Source organism: Struthio camelus, chromosome 18, assembly GCF_040807025.1.
Source record: "Struthio camelus isolate bStrCam1 chromosome 18, bStrCam1.hap1, whole genome shotgun sequence".
Taxonomy (NCBI): domain Eukaryota; kingdom Metazoa; phylum Chordata; class Aves; order Struthioniformes; family Struthionidae; genus Struthio; species Struthio camelus.
In genome coordinates, this window is record NC_090959.1 from 6,474,378 (window position 1) to 6,493,312 (window position 18,935).

Here is an 18,935-nt window from a genome sequence, read left to right on the forward strand (position 1 = left end):
TGTTGAAATGCTGAGCTATCCAGGAGAAAATAATCCCGTCAGATTGCTTTTTAGACACTTTCAGGGGACGAAATTTGATTGTGCCCTGTGTGGCTGGTTATAATAGATTGCGTTCTTTATCCAGATCCGCCCTGGATAGAGCAGAGATTCAGGGAGAAGGTGCCTTTTTCCCTCATGTAACTTCCCTTAGCCACTGCGATGTGGTGCAGTGCAATGTCTTGCAGCTGCCAAGGTGACACCTACCACGCGGAGAGGCTGGGCAGATGAACGTGGCTCGAATCATGGGTCTTTTCTTAACCTGTCTCCTCCTGGCACTTCTTACCCAAGAGAAACCTCAGAGAAATATTTTAACTGGAAATCTCTCCTTACACTGTTGTCCTCTAGTGCAAAAATGAACGTGGTGCTTTGTGATGGGAGCACCCGCATGTTTGCATAGAGGGTTTGGAAAAGAAAACCTACAGCGTGTCAGGGAATGATAGTCTCTTGCAGTCTTTTTATGGATGCTTCCTTTTTGCAGCATTTAAAAGAGCAAAGAGCTGATCCTCAAGTTACTTTTGTGTTTGCTTTGGAAAGGATTCTTCTCTAGCAGAACTGGGCTTGTCTCTAAGAGACCAAGCTGTAATTACAAGTCCAGTGTATTCTGACTATTAGGAGAAAAAAAAGCTATGTTCATAAAGAAATACCTCCCTTTTCTGACATTGTCTCCCCATTCCCACCTACCCTCACTTCAAAAGCAAACTGAAAGGGAACTGAATGGCTGAGTACAATAGTAACAGGCCAAAAAAGTGCTCCTCATGGCACTCAAAGGCACACTGCTGGCAGCAGAAGGACAAGAATTAGGTCGTAAGGGCCTTATGATCAAATGGTTTGGATAGGAAATATCAATAGGGATTTGTTTTGTACTTTGAAGTCAGTGGGTTTGTTTCCTCTTCCCTCTCCCATTTCTGGAGTCGTTAAACCACTATTTTGTGATCATAGCAAGAGGAACTGGTCGGGTGGAACTACTCTAACATGTAAGGGTGGGAGATCTCACTGGGCCTGTGGCACTGCCCTGAAGTGAGAGGGCCAGGGAGGCAAACACGCTACGAGAAAGGGAGCATCGGTTGGTGGTGGGACAGTATGGAATGGCCTGAAAAGAGCTGCGCATGGACATGAGATGAGTGGGACTTTTCACGGTAGGCATTTAACACTAGAGCTCCAGGACGTGTGCAGTGGGTAGTCTGAAAAAGGTTCTCAGCATATTGCTGTATCTTGGATCCTCTTTACTTACTAGATTGCTTTGTTTCCCTGGTGTTACCACTGCAGCTGCAAGCCACAGAGACATTTTGGCTGAAGTCCTCTAGTTTAAAAGAGCGAATATTGGATAGATCCCTGCTGCAGCGTGCATGACTGAACGCTCTCATTCCCCTCTGGCCTGGGAGAGTCCAGTTCTACAGACCTGTGGGACACATCTCATGTACCAGGCTCTGGAGAAGAGTGTGTGCGTGCCGAAGTTTTCAGTTTATGTTGAAAGATTTGAGGTCTTTGGCCAGAATCCTTTTCGTGCCTTCTTTGACTTTTGGAAGTTACTAAGTTTATTTTTGTCTGTGTGAATTAGCCTGTTTTTTCAATATATGGCAAAGGTGCCTAGAGTGCTGGATAGGCGCTTTTTTATATTTCGTGTAAACCTAAACAAATGCATTAAATAAAGGTCCTTTCACCTCTAGGTTGGTGGTTCAAATCCAGTCATGCTTGGGAACAGAACTATTCAAGCAGTAAAAATAAAACATCTCCTGATTTATGAATAGAAGCGTTAAGTTCTGACTTGTTCTGATTACTGGCATCACGTTATTTGTGAACATTCAGACAACTGCCAGAAATTCATGGAACACGTTTGTAAATCCCAGAAGTTTCATAAACTTCAGCCTGAGTGATTGTATGCTTTCTGGTGAATAAATGGGATGGCTAAAGTGGTGTAAAAAGTACAACTAAGTAACGCCCAGGACCCATAATAATGACGAGATGCAAAGGCTCTATTTCTGTTAGCAAGAACAGGGTGACAATTTTGCTCCAGTTTGCATCAGTGCAATGCTGTTTGCTTTGAAGAATTACTGTTACTGGTTTGAGAAAGACAAGAAAGAAGGAATCCAGCCTGATTTTCAGATCTTACATTGTTTGCTGTGCCAGCAGCTGGAAAATGCTGTTTTGGAAGCTGGAGAAACCATAAAATGCGGTAATAATGCTAGGTAGGGGTTGTAGAATATGGAAAGGGGGAAGAGTGGGGCTGCGGTTCAGGCCTCTGTGTGAGATGCAGGCTCCCACTTCCCTTGGAGGGAGAGCTGCTCTGTAACACGTGAGCAGATGATTAGCAGCTCTCTGTCCGAAGGTAGCTCCCACTGAATTTGCACAAGCATTCAAAGTGCAGCTCTTTGCCTTAAAAAAGAATGCTGACTCAGCAAATCCTTATGGCTTATCCACCAGGAGTAGAGATGCCACAATTAGAGGCCAAGTTCAAGGCAGAGCTGTCTAAAGAGGACTCACTCTCCTTAGCAGATAGAGCGATGCACCTCTTTGTTAGGCATCCAAAAGCTGCTGCTGAATACTAGACCAGTGGAAACTAAACTAAACCAGTGGCAATCCACTGCCTGCAGTATTTCAGAGCTACTTTGGGACTAATTGTAACTGACATTTTAAACATTTTTTTAAATCCTTTTCCTTCCTCCTTGTGCATCGTATTCTCTCCCTTCTTTCCTTCTATCTGCAGAAGGTAAAATTTAGAAAAGGTTATTGTAGCTGATTTGTCACAGCAAACGGTGCTTGCATGTAGAAGCTGCAGGACAAGGGTAACATGGCATGGTCTGCTTCTGCTGCTGCTTTGTCTAAGTGTGACTTTAAAACATTCTTTGTAATTTCTATTGGTATTATAAATAATAGATGAGGTCCACAATTTATTTGCTAAAGGCTCCAACAGATGTAGTGTAATTAACAGACTGTAATCATTAGGTTTTGGAGAGAGGGTGACATATCAATTTTTTAACTGCTTTTCAGCTTAGAAATACATCCAATAGTGATGCCTCCAGAGGGTTATACACATGGATGAATGTAGTTTATGCATGCCATTTTATATTCATTCTCACTTTGCTTTTTGAGTATTAACATGTGTAAATCCCTTTGGCATGTGCAGATACGTGCAAGTGGGATGTGCATCTGCAGCATTTATTTGCATATGGATGAAAACATATGTGGAATTGTGTGTGCTGAGTTATGCGTGCAGTGAAGTCCTCTGAACATTTGACCTTATGTAGTATCTCTTCAAGTCTGCAACTCAGCTACTCAGTTCCTTTTTGTCTTAACAATAAAGGCAGGGTGACTTTGGGTAGAGTAATAATGATTCTGTATTAGGAAAGAAAGCTTTGAGGCATACCACCCAGTTACTCCTTTAATCTAATAACACAAAAAAACACTGAGACAGAGAAACCAGATTGGGTGAAAGAATACCAGTGCCACTCAATGGTGCAGATATCTAACTGATACGAAAGCCTTCAGTGAGCACAGCTGGGGACATTGTTCTTTCGGTGTATGCCAGGTGCAACACTGTGGCTGCAGCACAGCACCACAGCCTCTTCACCGCTCTAGGTCCTCTCTGTCGAATATACTCGTCCAACTGATTGTATTTAGCTCGTGGGGTCTTGCAGCAAAGAGGAGATTGCTGTGCTGGGATGCCAGTTCCTTGCCGGAGCTGGAGACGCACCTGAAGGAGTGAGACTTGTGCAAGTGAATTAGGGTAGCGATAGTAATAACTGCTGGTAACATTGATGCATGCACTTGAGTTTTGACAGTGGTTGAAATACGAAAGAAAGGTCTCAGGGAGAACTGTTTTTTCTCTAAGTTTTGGGAGGCCTTCTAAAGTTTAATTTTGCCCAGCAATTCCTAATTTCTGCCAGTAAATTCCATTCTTTGAGCATGCGGGTAAAGGCTATGATAATATTCAAAAGCGTTTCCTTGCAATGCCAGGTAAAAATCCAAGAATTTTTACCAGGGACATATATGAGTATTGTGGCAAACTGACAGGTTTTCCGCCTCCGAGCAGCTACCTTTGATAATTATAGGGAATTTTATGATAGATAAATGAGAATACACCTGCTTTTCCCCATGCAAGCAAACGTGTGTCAATGAATTTTCTCCCGCTTTGGAAGAAATTGGGATTTTTATTTTGTGCTCTGTGCTGCTCTAACACAGTTTTCCTACTCTTATATCACTTTATTTAGGGACAGTGCTGGAAGCAGGAATCTGAACTGACTGCCTGGTGCTTAAGAAGGTGAATAATGACTTGGAGAAGACCTCATGCGTATCTTTTGATCTTTGGGCTTCAGACACCCCTTCACCCATAATTAACTTGTGTGTTGACTGATCACCTGAGTGATCAAGGGAGACTCGGTATGTCAGTGGAAACCAGGAAACTATTATTCTGTGGCAAAACAGCAATCAAGCCAACTCGCTTATGATACAAATCAGATACCTGCAAGAACAAGTCACGTAATGGTAAGCTGTACTGGAGATGGATGATATCCTAAATCATTATCTTCAATAGCATCAATTATGTTTAAAGGGTGAGTAAGACCATGATATCTTCATGGCAAGCGCTGCATTCAGATAACAGCAAGCAACAACAAAAATTAAAATTACAGCATGAATTTCAGAAGGGGGAGTGCACTGTACTTGACTACCCAATAAATCAAGGCTATCAGTGGGTTAGATGGAGTGGAACAGTAATGGTTATCATTCTGTTTTGTAAAATGCACAGCTTAAGGTATATAGATCATTTAAAATATATATGAATTTGAAATCAACCAAAATATATGGCAGACATTTTTCTTCTTAGAATTACGATATGTTTTTAAAGCATAAGTGCTTTTCAGGGAAAATTTTAGCATGTTTTGCATTCAAATGAAACATCTACTATATGGGTGAAGCCGTTGCATGCACTGCCTGTGTGAGTGAAGGAAATCTTTGGATTTATAGGTTGTTCTGCACATTCCATCAAAGTTAGACTTTCTGCCTAATGTAACGCATGGAATAAGAAAGGCTCTTATTGCAGAACTTCCTGTAAGAGAGAGATAGTGTTTATTGTCTGATGCATTGCAACGTGTAAACAAAGACTCAAAATAGGTCTGTATTAAAAGGCGGAAATCCAACTGGAAAGAGATTAACTTAATAATATTTTCTGTAATCTCATTATCAGGATTTCTGAGGCCAGTTTATGGTAATAAAATGGAAAAAAAAAAAGAAAAAAGATCATGTTTGAGACAGAAGTAAATTTCAGTCAGATATGAGTGATGGACCTCATAAGCAGTTATAATTAGAAGGGAGGTGTCTTACAGCACTGCTCCTCTGTAAATCATAGCAGATATTACTCCACCTTATACAACAACGGTGAAAATATGCTATGAAATGTGAAACTCTAGAAGTCAGATGTTTTGTTGCAATTTTGTCCTCCAAAGAGATCTGATTTTACAAAAACTTGTGCCTTTTCTTTGAGGGGTTTCTTAAAAATGGGGTGAACAGCCCCAATTCCCTAGAAAAATTTAATTTAAAATTAATTTAAAATTAACATTTAGTAATGACTATTTTTGTTTTTCATAATCACAGTTTGTGGAAATTGAAAGCATTGCATATTTTGATACAAAGCATGCTTCCTTGGAAGAATAGTTTTAAAGAAAACCTTGTCTATGGCACGAGCTTCATATTAAGCAAAATTTTACACCTAACACGCAGTCACGAATACTTGGACATATATCTGAAATGAGTAAGTTAGGAGAGAAACTGCTACATTTGTTGGTGAAGCTTTAATTTCTACCGTGACTTTTGATGTTCTGTGTCTACCTTGAAGTACTAAGGAAACATGCTTCAAATCGGAAATGCTCTGGAATTTAAGTTTTGCAAAGAAATCCCAAGTTGGGCATCCAGCAATGAAAAACACCCCAAACTAGTAATCATTTTTGTAGTTTGTGTTGTCAGAGAGTTGCAGTAACATTTGCCTTTTTCTCTTTAAATTCCAGATGTCCGTTTGTTACCATTTTTGTCACCATCCTTTTTTTTCAAGATATGGAATGGTAACTAAAAAGATACGTGTTTTCCTTTATTCTTCTAACAGAGAGTCAGCTTTAACCTGGCCTGGTGCCCATCTACTTTTATTCCAGATGTTACCATGGAAAGCCTATAGGGCAGGCAACTGTAGGGAAGAGCCTTGCTGGCTCAAGGCCTAAAACAAAACGAAAAACAAATTGAGAATATCTGGAGTCCTTTTCTTGTGTTAGTATCTCAGTCTTTTTCCTCTGATGTTTTATTATTTTTTTTTGGTAGAAAACGGGTGGGTTTGCTTCAGGAATGCGCTCTGACAAAATCTACCAACCTCTCATGACTGTTGGTATGGTAGGCCTGTAGCTGCCTCTATTGATCCTAATTTAAAGCTGTAATTGCAAATAAAAACATCGTTATATCCCCCAGCTACCTTAATTGAAAGGATTGATTCACAGGAGCAAAGCATGATAAGAACTTCTATATGGGCCAAGTGCTTATGGACAATTTAACACCTTCATTTCAGCGCCGCCTGCATTCTTTCTTGTAAAGAGCAATGTCGTAGGGATCAGAGGAGAAACCTCCACTGTTTCAGGACCTCGGTCGTTCTTGGGCTCCACGCGAAGTAACGAAGGGTATCTAGCTGGGGCTCTGTAGACAGCAGGAGGATCACTGACTTTGTCGTTCAGATGTTAGAACTGCCCAGAGATGCTGCATATGTGTCTCTGTCAAGGATTTGTGCTCTAGCTGTGTGAAAATACTAACATAACAGGTTACTATAAGCATAGGAAGAATACTGTGACTATGAACCAACTTTGTAGGCTTTACAAACTTTATGTCTTTCAGTTGTCTCCCCATGGATAAAGCGTGACACTCTAACCTTGCAGTACTTTTTCCCTTGGTACAATGCAGTGAGCTAAAGCTAAGTCATTGTTTTCATAGCACCAAACTGCTATGTACCAGCATTGCTCATTGTATAAGGTTCAGCCCTGCAACCCATCTCGTCTGCAGAATCATTTTCTACACCTTCTAAGCCTGTGAAATGATCGTGTTAGTCCATACGTCAGCCTTACAGCATTAGGCTACCTGCAGTCTCGTGTCGAAACTTTTCTGGTCTCAGATGAGTACTTCAGTTAATTAAATAGAGCCATGCAGAGCAGTGCAGTGAGCACTGTACAAGCCAGTGTTAGTAAGAATACAGTGCTTAATCTCTCCACTCCCTTTAAATCCTTTCCTAAATATCTGTTTTATAGAGCAATTGATGTGAGAGATTTGAGGGAGACTTAAGAGCATGTTCTCCCTCCTCTCAGGAGGAGTAAAAGTAGAAGATTGTCCAATCATAGTTTCTCCTCATATCTGTCCATACGGTAGGACTAGGGCGTGCATAACACCTTAAGTATACCAAGGTCTTTTCTCATGACTGGTCCTCACAGAATATGAACAACTTTTTGTGTAAAGAAAATCTTGGAGACTTCAGACACTGGATTCCACTTTCAAATATGAACCTGAAATAAAGCAGCGGACACTACTCGCACTGGCATTTCCTCAACCCGCAGGAACATGACTGTTTCATAATAACTCAGGAAGATGAACGTCAACGTCCTCTAAGGTACCAAAATGCTTTCAGCAATCTCAGCCCAAGAGATTAGCTCTTCTTTAGCAACTCAGGATACATGTCTTCAGAGCCACATAATTCTACTTGTGGGACAATATAACCATCCGGTCATGTCTGTTCAGTATACTCACCTTAGAGGAGTAAATCTGTAGGGCAAGAAATATTTTTATCGGTCTTTGATTAAGATGAATAGAAAAAAAGAGTTTTCCTCTTTGACTGGCTGGAAACAAGGGTGAGATTTCATTGCTGAAGGGCATATACTCTATCATGCAAATAATTCATATATATGGGACAAGCTGTGATCCTTTAAAAATAAATTAGAGTCTTTAAAGAATGAAACGAAACTCTTGTTTATTAGATGAACTTATCAGTCGTTTTATCTTCCAGAGGTAAACAAAGAACTGAAGGAGTCTCAAACACTCTCTCAAGTCTTATGACCTTATGATCACTGTCCAAAATACCAGCGGTAATATTCCATGTTGTACAACTAAGAAGAAAAGCAGATTCTCAGCAGGGTTAGCCTGTGTCTTTCCAAGTAATCCTTTAGTTTTGCAAAATATTTCCATATGGGAAACTCGGTCACTGAGCAGAAGAACTGAAAACAATGTGGCCAGTTCTTTGTATAGATACTGATATCAGCAGCTGGATAACTAATACAGTTGATAGACCTTTACAGTCCTGCTCTGCGTGTCCGAATGTAAAGCTGTTCGCTAGCATTAATGCCCAAGACTGAAAACTGACTTACAGCATTCAACTCTAACCACGGAATGGATATCACCATTTGGAAGGGAAGCAGATAGCTCATATCAGCTGATCTGAGTAGCTAGAAAGGGTCTGAAGAAGTGCGGCAGATATGCAACCCTTGCCCTGAATTTTGTGAAAGATTTGGATGAAAATACAAATTTGCAGCATATATCTCTCTAATGGCCATGTAACCCCATGAGATGTAACCCTGAATAGAAATTCTTTCTGCTGGGGAAAGTCCAGGATCTGGCTCTTCACTGGCCTTGCAGGCAGGCCTGTCTACAACTAATCCTGGAAAGCAAACAGAATTTCTTTTAAGAAAAACTTTCTCTGTCTTTTTTTTTTTTTTAAGGGAAAACGTGTTGCAATAATACGCAGCATACAGAACAACCACGCTCTCTCTGGTTACAGCTGAACGACACCACAGCAGCAGCAGAATATGTACAAATTAAACTGTAACAGTGTACCAAGGAGAGGTATGGTAATATCATAAAAATTATCCACAGTACAATATGACTAATGTTGTGTGAAATGCATTCACTGGCAAAATGATGTTTAGGTGTATCTGAAGGAGTTATGCTGATGGAGTTAATGGTTATGGAACATAGATAACGGGAGGAAAGGCGACTGAAAGACGAAAGGTTGCAGCAAGGGCAGTGCGGCTGCTCGGCTGAGGAGGACTGTCCAGCAGGCGTATTGGAAGGTGGGAGAACTGAAACATAAAGGGATGTGATAAGAATAAAGTTGTATCTCTCCTGCTCACACACCCTGCATGGAAGTGGGGGGGGGGCTCTCTTTTTCAGACACACGTGCACATCCCTGCGTCCTCTCTCACCTTATTTCACGTGTATTTTTTTGCAATTAACCATTTATCTTATCTAAAAATACAGGCCTTATATGCATTTACCATTTTCTAGCAATATTACCTAGCGAAATGTCCTTCCCTCCCCTCCTCCCCCCATTACAGAAGCAAAGAAAAATCCCAAACAAAAAGGACTGATATTTTATTGACATGTCTGAAATCAAAATGCCAGCCAAAGCTTAACGGGAAAGGGGACGGATAGAGCAAACACTTCATTGAGCTGCATCCTGAAGTCATCAGCTCCTTCCTTAGGCTGAGATTCTTTCTGAAGTCAGTAAATGTTTTGCCTGAATAAAGAACTCTGGTATTGGTAAACTAAATTGATTTTCCTCTCTCTCTGTTTAACATAGATTTGGAAAAACTTGTCCTGTGACCCATCGTGGCAAGTAAGTGCTCTTTCACAGATGTTTGTGCAGTACTTAAACATTTTGTTTACAAAGGAACTTATGGATTCCCCAAGTAAGTTTTTTATAGCTAAATTCCATTTTCAGAAACAGCTGAGGTGCTGAGGAGCTCACAACTTGCTGAATGTCTTTTAAAAACTTCTCTAAGCACTTTTTAAAAGTGGAGCACTGGACAGCAAAGTAGAACTGTCTGAAATAAAATCAGTCTTTGTGCAGTATGTTGTTGGAGTGCAGGGACTGATCTCTGATGCAGTCAGACACTCAAATTATTAGAAAAAAAGTAAGTACTTTTATGGAGTTCTTGATCACTTAGCTACCTGCTTTGTTGCAAGCTGAAAGCTCAGGGCAAAGTCGTGGGAGAGTTCTTGTTTCTGATGCGTTGGAGCCATGTTAGCTGAAATCTTCCTTGTTTATAGATTTATACAAGAAGAGGAGACAGTCCCAGCCAAAAATGTCAGCATCTAAATACTCTCAGAGTCTAGAGATATCCAGCAGTGGGAGTTCGTTTTGTTTCTGTGTGATGAAGGGGTCCACTAGCAACGTTTCCATGAGGAGCAAAGCTTTCCTTAAATGCTGGGTGTGCTGAGACTGAGTGTTTCGGTTGTGTTCCTCAGGCAAAAGGGGAGGGAGAGATGTGGTAAAATCAGTGGAGTTTTTTTTTAATCACAGAGTTAGACTTTGATTTGGGGGTTCTTTGTGCACCCCATAAACATGAAGCTTTTTCTCCAACCAAGTGCCTCTACTCACCACTAAACACGTGCCAGCAATTCCCTACTGAACGAAGCTGCCAAAGCTCAGGTAGGCGTGATAACCCTCCTTTGTCGAGCTGCATAAAACTCACTGTCCAAATTGCGCTTTCTGCGGCGCGGGCAGGGGTGAAGCGAGACCAAACGTGATTATCCCGCGTCTCTGTGAAAGCAGGTTCTGCTTTCACAGGTCTGCAACAGCTTCACACGGCCGCATTTCTATCTGCCCTTCTTCATCTGGAAAATAAACTCCAGCCATTTACTCTCTGCAAGGGAAAGTATACTTCTCCTTAGCTTTGACCGAAGGGCGTACGGTAATACTGAAAGCTCAACCTTGAGAAGGGGGAGAGGCACCCTGGGAGCTGCACTGGTTTATATCTCAGCTGATTCTCTTCTTTCTCTCTTCCGTAGCCCCTTAATAGCTTGACAGGGGAGCCGGAGGGAAGATGCGGCCATCCGATGAGCGCTGCCGGGGTGGGGGCCGCGGGGTGCCGGGGACGGGGGGAGCAGGGTGGCCGCCAGCCAAGTTCCAGCGAGAAACATAATCTCTGGCTTCCTCTAATCTCCCGAGGAAAATTAAGTTACAAAAACCTTTAGTGGAAACTTTGCATACGTTCAGTGCTGTTGCCATGGCTGACAGAAAAAACTGATATATTATTTAGTTTATAGTTATAGAATTAAAGGCATAAGCTTTCCCACCAGGAATGAAGAAAAAAATCCTCTCAAAAACCAAAGATAAAACTCTTTAAAAACCCCAGAACACTTGCGCTATCAGAGCTCTTGAGCAATTCTCCTTCTAGCGTTGATGGATGGTCATGGGTGAACTGTGTGTCTGAACATCTTCCCAGATGAGTACGGTGGTTTTTTTTTTTTTCACTTGTCCAGGGAGAAATCCCTTTTTTTCTGTTGTCACGGCAGTTTGTGCTGCCTTCTGAAAAGGCAACGTAAGGCAAGGGAGGAGGCTCTACATTGCCTCGGGAAGACATCGGCAGCCAAAGAAGGGGCTCAAGCCCCTCGTGCAGGTGGAGTGGCCGAAGGGCTGACGTCGTCCTTAGGGTGGGTGCTCCTCACCGCGGCGCGCAGGGCGCTGCTTGTTGCAGACCTGGCCAAGGTAGGGGGTTTTCTCACCTCATTCCACATCTGTCATCCAAGTGTTGACGAAAGGTAGTGGAGTTTGATTTAAAAAAAAAAAAAAAAAAATCACAGGTGTAAGTGAGCAACAAGTCAGGGCCTGTGTGTATGAGATAAATAGCGGATTAAAATTAAATAGCCTGCTGCTTGCATGTGACTTCTAAAGTAATTGGGGGTAACGATGAGGAAAGTGTTACTTACCTGTTACCCAGTTTTATGAGAGGAAGAAAAGAAGGTAAGTTGACTGGTTAGGTCTTTCCTTCCGTAGTCTTTAGGACAGATTCACATGATATAAAGTGAGGTTTCTTTCACGTCTGACACAAGGATTGCGGTTCTGAAATCGCGTTGCGTAGCTCGCAGCGTGCATTCTCGCGCCCGGCTGCCCTTTCCCCTTGCTGGTTTCTCGGGCTGGTGGGAAAGTGAGTCTGTTTGCCCGGAGAGGAGAAGGGCCAGATGCAATTGCAATCCCTCTGCTTGCTCGCAAGCAACTTTCCTGCAACCCGCACGCCAGCAGGCCCTTTCTCACATGATTCATTTACCAGCCTCATCCGACGGGAACGTTTTCCGCGCAGGGGAACCTATCAGCCATGTTTACATGCCATTTCCCCTCTGAGAGCTTTATTTCTCTTCAGCCTCAGGGACCTCAACACCAGCCAAAAAACAATATGGGGCTGAAATTGTACGCTGCCCGCCCCAGTCCCCGGACGGTCCCTGCAGCAGACTGAGAGGCTTATGTTTGTGTAAGTGTGCATGTGCGCACACACAAAAACAGATGTGTGTTGTCCAGAATAAATGAGGCTATTCAACGTGTCACAAAATGGACAATTTATGGCCGGTTTCAATAATTAGTCAGACCAAAACAATGATGTGGGTCAGTATTAAAAATGCACTGTTTTGTTTACTTTAAAAAAAGCAACAGGGAGTTCCAGCTGACGAGCAAAGATACCAAAGAGAGGATAATTAAAGAGAAACAATCTTTGATGTTTGTCTTATTACAGTTTCTCCTCGTTTTGTTGTGCTCCCCTTGCTCCGTCTTGAATAACAGAGCTGCTGCTTTCTTTTAGGCAGGGCAGCGAGTGGGTGGCTGCATGGGCACTGCTGTGGCAGGAATTGGTTGCTTCCTGCCCTGGGCTCTTGCACCTTTCAGTGATTTCACGTCCTTTGCGCAGAAGCGCTGGCATGTATCAGACCTTCTAGGAATTAGGCTATAGGACCATGCGTTTATGTGACCACTTTTGTTATGCTACTGACATAACAAAATTTTTTCATGGGAAAAAAATTCCCATGAAAAGAATTGATAGCTTCAAAATTGTGGCCCACACCACCCCAGAAGTAACTTTGACAGTATGAGTTAAACCTTAAAAGCTACCTGTGCCTTGTAATTAACCACCTTATTTTAGTGTAAATACATTGTTTCATTTGAATCAACTGTTTCATGTAATTAGGTCCCAGTTTTTCTGCCAGTAACACTTGATTTTGTGCCACAGATGTACGATCATGGATTTCAAATATGATCTTAACAAATGCTCCTGAATAACCTAGGGCTCTGGGATATCTGAAAGCAGGCTCTGGCCCTTTTAACTGCAGATCTCTAGCGTGAATCTAGGTTATGAGAGCACTAAATCTCCAGGGAACTTATGGTGCTGCCTGGCTTGTATGTACCGGGAAGAACTGAACTACTCTGCGTGCTGTTCTGTGCTTCCTGGTCCGTGTGCAGCCCTACCTGACTGGTCAGCTACAGAGCATGGGTTGGGAAGCTCTTTTCTTGCTAGCTACTTGCTTGTCCTTCGCCTGGTATGTCTGGGGTCTGGTACATCTGCAGTCTTTTTTGGGGGGGCCACCATGATGGGTGGACCCTCTGAAGGGATATAAAAAGAAGGAAGGCTTTTTCTGACTTGCACCTTGGGCATCTGTGGTGAAGCTAGGATGCTTGCTCAAGGATGCTTTCTTTACCTGTGGGGATGTGGTTCAGAGATGGAAAGTGGGAAGGAACAGTTGGGAGTTATTTAATGAATGTGTTTTAATGAAACAAAATATGATATTTAAATACATGCTTTGTTTCACTGCAAATTTTTGGCAGTAAATGGGGCCCTTACTGTAATAAAACCCCACCATGTTGAGAAGCCTTTTGGAGATGGTGCCCAGATGCAGTATGTTGGCTGTGCCTCCTGGAAGATCAGCTCTCATTTTACTCAGGCACTTTGTTTTCTCTGTGTAGCTGGCTAGCATGAAAAAGAAAACCTCAATGCATATGCCTCTGTGCCCACTTGTTTTCACTCCAGTCTGTCCTAATGTTTTCATTTTCTGTCCTCCTTTCCAAAAAGCTGCGAACTCCACATTTTCCTTGTGGCTGGGCACCTTGACTGTGGTCCAGCTGTCTATGGTCAGCACAGAAGGTGTGATCGGGGTGAAACGCATCTCAAGAGCAAGCTCTGGGGCAGAACCGGGACCTCCGCCGTCTGCTGCGACGCTGCGGGTGAGACGTTTCCTTCTCACCAGTGCACGTTTCCTGGCAGTGCTGGGCTGGCCTGGAAATCTAGAGCTGCGCTCCTCGAGGTACTGCCATTATCCTAAAGTGCTTTTATTGATCTGTTGCCTTTCTGTCTCCCTCCTTCTCTTCCTCTCTTCACTCTGCCTGCTTCCTAAAGACTCATATCTTGTCTCATACAACCAAGGTATTTTAAGGGGCGAACAACGGTTTTGAAGTCAGATTAGACAAACTGTACTTGACCAGTGTGAAAGCAGATATCCCCTGAATGACGTCTGAGGAAGGATCTGTCTCCATTTACCAACAGTCCTTCTTTCCCTCCCCCTTCTTTCCTCCCCATCTATGTTCCTATGATCTTGCAAAATTTGGAAGATATAAGAGATTAATTTCAAGGCCAAGCACATATCTTTGTAGCAGCCTGTTCCCCAGAGAGTGGCAATGCCTTATTGTCATGCTTTATTTTTGGTTGGTTAAAGAGAGCTATAATAATAAATCTATAAGCATGCTGTGATATCCAGCAGTATTAAAGGCTGAGATTTACAAAGAGGCCTAAAAGACTTAGTACTTGAGGCCCATAGAAAGCCAATAAGAGCTGCCTGCCTTACTGGAAATTTCAGGCTAAACATGTTAGAGTGCAGTATATTACAGTGACCCAAGCTGCAAATCCATTTGAGTTGGAGATAAGGGGAGAAAGATAAATACTGGAGAAAACGTTTACAATCCTGTGTATTAGCAAATACTAAGAGAGGGCCTTGAAGTTGGTTGTTTTATTTTGATTTGTTATTTCAATGTTCACAATTTCTCAGGTTCCTGGAAAATCGTCTTCCCACCCAAGTAACAGTACTTTGTTAAGTAATTAGTTAATGCATAGGCATTTAGGTACCAGCCTGAAAAATACACAGGGACATACAGAACAGTTTGAAAAGGCTAAATTTGGTTATAGGAATGTGTTTATTTTTTTTAAATCTAGAATTCCAAGTCTTTTAATGTAAGAGTACATTGCCATTGACGAATAGCATATTTGGCAGATAAGTTATCAGTAGTTTATAGTCAGGTAAACATAAGTAACCATAAGTGCCTTACCAAGGAACAGTTCTCTTATTTTTAAATATGGAAATGATATTAATAAAAACATACCTGAATAAAAAAAGAGACAGGTACTTTGAGCTATCTTTCCTCATTCGGGACAGGGCTTTAGCCTGTGAGAAATACCGCTGAAATTAATGAGTGTTTTAACTAGAAAATATTAACGAGAGAAAGGACAAAAACATCACATTTATTCCTTATCCAGTTTATTCTTATCATCATTAATTTTTCTTTTATTAATATTCATGGAAAAGAAGAAAAATTAATCAGCAATAATAACGAAAACAGTTGCCTGTGCACTGTTGAAACCCTGCTTTCGAACATACGCTGTCACGTTTGCAGGCAAAGAACAGAAACAAATCTGTGCAACTTAACTGCCCTGTCGTGTAGTACGAATCATGGATCGTGACGGGTGCTTGGGTCAGGAGTCAATGTGGAGAGTTTTTAAGTAATCCGCAGGGTGGAATACGTTCATGTGAAACATTTGGCTAAGAATTTTGAACATAGCCGAATGTGTGCGGGGGAAAAAAAAAAAAAAAAGCAAAGATTGCAAAAAAATTTTTCCTGATGATCAGTTCCTCAGATCACGGGATGCCTCTATTACACGTTGAAGCTTGTGGACCTTCATTGTTTTTGGACCTAATGTAATGAAAGCAGTTATCAGTTCACTCCATTGCAGATGGTTTAGCTGGTTCTAACACTATTTCAGTAAAAGTAAACTTTCTCTTTGAAATCTCAGGCAGTTACAAGTGAATGGGAATCCTGGGGAAAGAGAACCTTGAGAAAAGATTGAGGCTTGGCAAACACCTCTTAGTCATTTACTTTCTTACAGAGACTACAGCAGGACCAGCTTAATAAGAACTAAACTGCGTTGCTAATGCAAATAAGCTTAATATCATGCAATGAGCTAGTGGAGAAAAGCCAGAGTTGTCTTTCCTTCCAAACAGCAGTTCAGACTGATGCTGTTGTTGAAGAAAACATAGTTCAGTGTACTCCAAGCTAGACCCAATTTTGCATTTCTTCATAAAAAAAATGACAAATTAGAGCTCCTATGTTTTGAGGCGATATGTTTGGTCAGTTCTATGGAAATCTCGATGGAAGCACTGGCCAGCCTTTGTGAGACGCTACTAACTTCTTTTAGTGGTTCACGAGTTTAAGTAGACTAACAAATTTGTTTCTATGTTTCAAAACCTAATTGCCAAGTGAAACTACCTGAGTAAATGGGTTTCACAGACAGAAAAGTTTCATGATCTTGCATGTCTGGTGAAAGATATTATGAAAGTAATGCTGATGTTCATTCTAAGAAGCAAATACTTCTTTATACAGAGCAAGGTCAACTTGTGGACGTACCTGCTGCAAGATATTACCAGGACAAGCCATGAAGCTGGAAGTTTAAAATGGATCAAGGTGATTTTCTGAACATCAGTATGCAAGTAAGTGCTGTAAGTTATTCTCAGGCTAGGGAAAGCTAGCCAAGAATCGCATTTCAAGGCATAAGTGATGCCTGACTAGAATTATGTAAAACTCTGTTTCCTTAGACAGCAACACTGAATATTGACAAGTGCATTTTATGATATGGCTCTGCTGTGTGTGATCCAGTGTGTGGAGGCAGGAATCTGGGCAGGTGAGCTGATCTCCTGTGGGAGATCCTATATTGGCAGCAGTAGGCTTACCTGTAGTCCCTAGGGCTTTACATAAAAAGAAGTTTTCTACGTACTAGAATGCAGTATTTGGTATTTTCAGTTACACGGGGTTAAAGGAAAACCCAGTGAAAAAGATTATGAACTGAGAGCTGCTTAGTTATTTTCAGGGAGTATCTGCCAGTCAGATGAGCCAGGCAGCTATATGGCTGGTCTGTGGGACATAGATAAAATAGGAGGAACAAGGAAAGGAAACCTTTTCCAGTAATTTGAGGGGAGGAGTGAATGGCGGAAGGAGCCCTAACTACCTTCCAGCTCACACTGAACATAGTTGCTGGTGGAGCAGTTACGAGCTGCTAGGTGAGATTCCCCCAAAAGTCCACTATATTTAGCCATGCTAGCAAGGTGAGGAGGGGGTGTGAGTTCTGCGATAAGCTACTCAGCAGTGTTTGCATCTATCCCCCTCCCCGCTCAGATGCCCGTTGGAAATCTGCAGCATGTTTTGTGTTTGTTTCAGAGCCAGGAGCAAATGCTGGCAAATGCAAAGGTGTTAAATGTTGGCCAACCTATCCCAACATGCCCTACAAGGCACTGAAGGGAATATTATTCTAAGTGGATGATGAGCTCAGTTCAGCGGCTGTTAAGTTAAAGCTTATTACCCTCATTAAGAGATGTGTGTAATGTGGTTTCAGGCTTCTGATACAGGAAAAACAACATTTTTTCAAGTGTTTTGTTGTCCTGACTGTTATGCTTGGAGGGGAACTCAGTTTCTGTTTTCCGCTGGGTCAAATTCAGCCCAGAGATAAGAATTGTTCGCAGTGTCAGAGATCAGAGCTGAGTCTGGGGCGATGTATTCTGAGAGAACGAAAAGAGGATCCCCTGGGCTCCTAGTGGGAGTACAAGGGAACAGGGTACAGGGACATTCAAGAGTTTCAGCCTGGAAGTGGTCCTGATCCAAGAGTGCTGGGGCTGAAGTACGGTGCCCCACAGGTGTCTCTCCCTGCCCTGTGCTCCCCAGAGCCCTGCATTCTTGGTGACCAGGTTGTTTTGCTCACATTAAGGTATAAATACTGAGAGCCTGCTTGAATTTAGCTTTCCATGTAGTTTAATAAGCCCTGCAGAACCAGGAGTGCTGGAGCAGGAGGTGCAGAAATCAGAAAGCAGTTTAGATTCAGCAGATCTTCCTAGCTCTACCTCAGGCCTGGCTCTGCAGGACTGGGCTAGTTCACACAAGAAGGCTTGAGTGTCTCTGCCATGTGCTCCTCATCTTGATTATCTGTGTTTCTCCTTTATCTGGGGTACCACAGCTCCTCCCAAGGATGGAGCATTGGCTCTCTAATCAGCTTTAATCCCAGCTGTCTTTGGAGGGTCAGGTCAGGAGAGGTTTGAGGTCTTCAGCCCTGAAGTAAAGCCCTCCCTGCCTCAGACAGGGCTGCAATTGAAACCAGCTGATCCCAAGTCGCTTGCAAACATTTCCATTTCAAACCACTGAAGTTTTATGTCTTTCTAGTAAATTTTTTTCTTAAGCCTCATAAATCTCATAAAGATCTGAAACAGCTAGTAAATTTGGCCATTCAGATACACATTTTCCAGTAAAGAGGATAATGATTGCTGTTTCTGATGCCACTTGCCCTCCCCACCCCCTCAGCTGTAGGACTACGCCTCCCGGCGGTCTGACTGCTGCTTGCACGCAAATTGGGCCATACTGTGAAAGCACCTCATAGGGGTTACATTTGCATCGCTCCTGTTGTTGGGAAATGAAAAGGAATGCTGGTCAGTGATTCAGAAAGGAGCTAGGAGTTTCTAGACCTCTGCTAGCTTTGCCACTGCCCCAGTACGTAACCTGAGCAAAATGCTTTGTCTCAGACAGATGTCTCAGATCAGAAAAAAATAGCTTAGTGCTTGCCTGCTCAGAGAGTTGGGAATTTTGCCTAATTCGGGCCAGGAGCCTGAGTTACACAGTGGGGGGCAATGGAAAGCCTCAAAACTCTAGAGGGGCTGATGGACTAGAGCCCTCCCAGCATCCCCCACTGAACACGGAAATGAGAGGGCTGTGCTGTCAGCGGGGCCACAGCCGTAGCGCCTCCTGCTCCTTCCCCTCCAAACGGCTTGGCTCGCGGTGATACCTGGGGAAGACTGCAGAGCTGTGATTGTCTCTAGTC

The 18,935-nt window shown here is 42.5% G+C and overlaps 1 long non-coding RNA gene across 1 annotated transcript; it reads left to right on the forward strand.

Moving 5' to 3' along the window:
* Positions 1 to 9,645: 9,645 nt before the first annotated feature.
* LOC138061528 (uncharacterized) lies at positions 9,646 to 16,560 on the forward strand. The gene is made up of 3 exons (XR_011135358.1): positions 9,646 to 9,664; positions 13,884 to 14,115; positions 16,460 to 16,560. It is a non-coding gene; the product is annotated as an uncharacterized lncRNA (long non-coding RNA).
* The last annotated feature ends 2,375 nt before the right edge of the window (positions 16,561 to 18,935 follow it).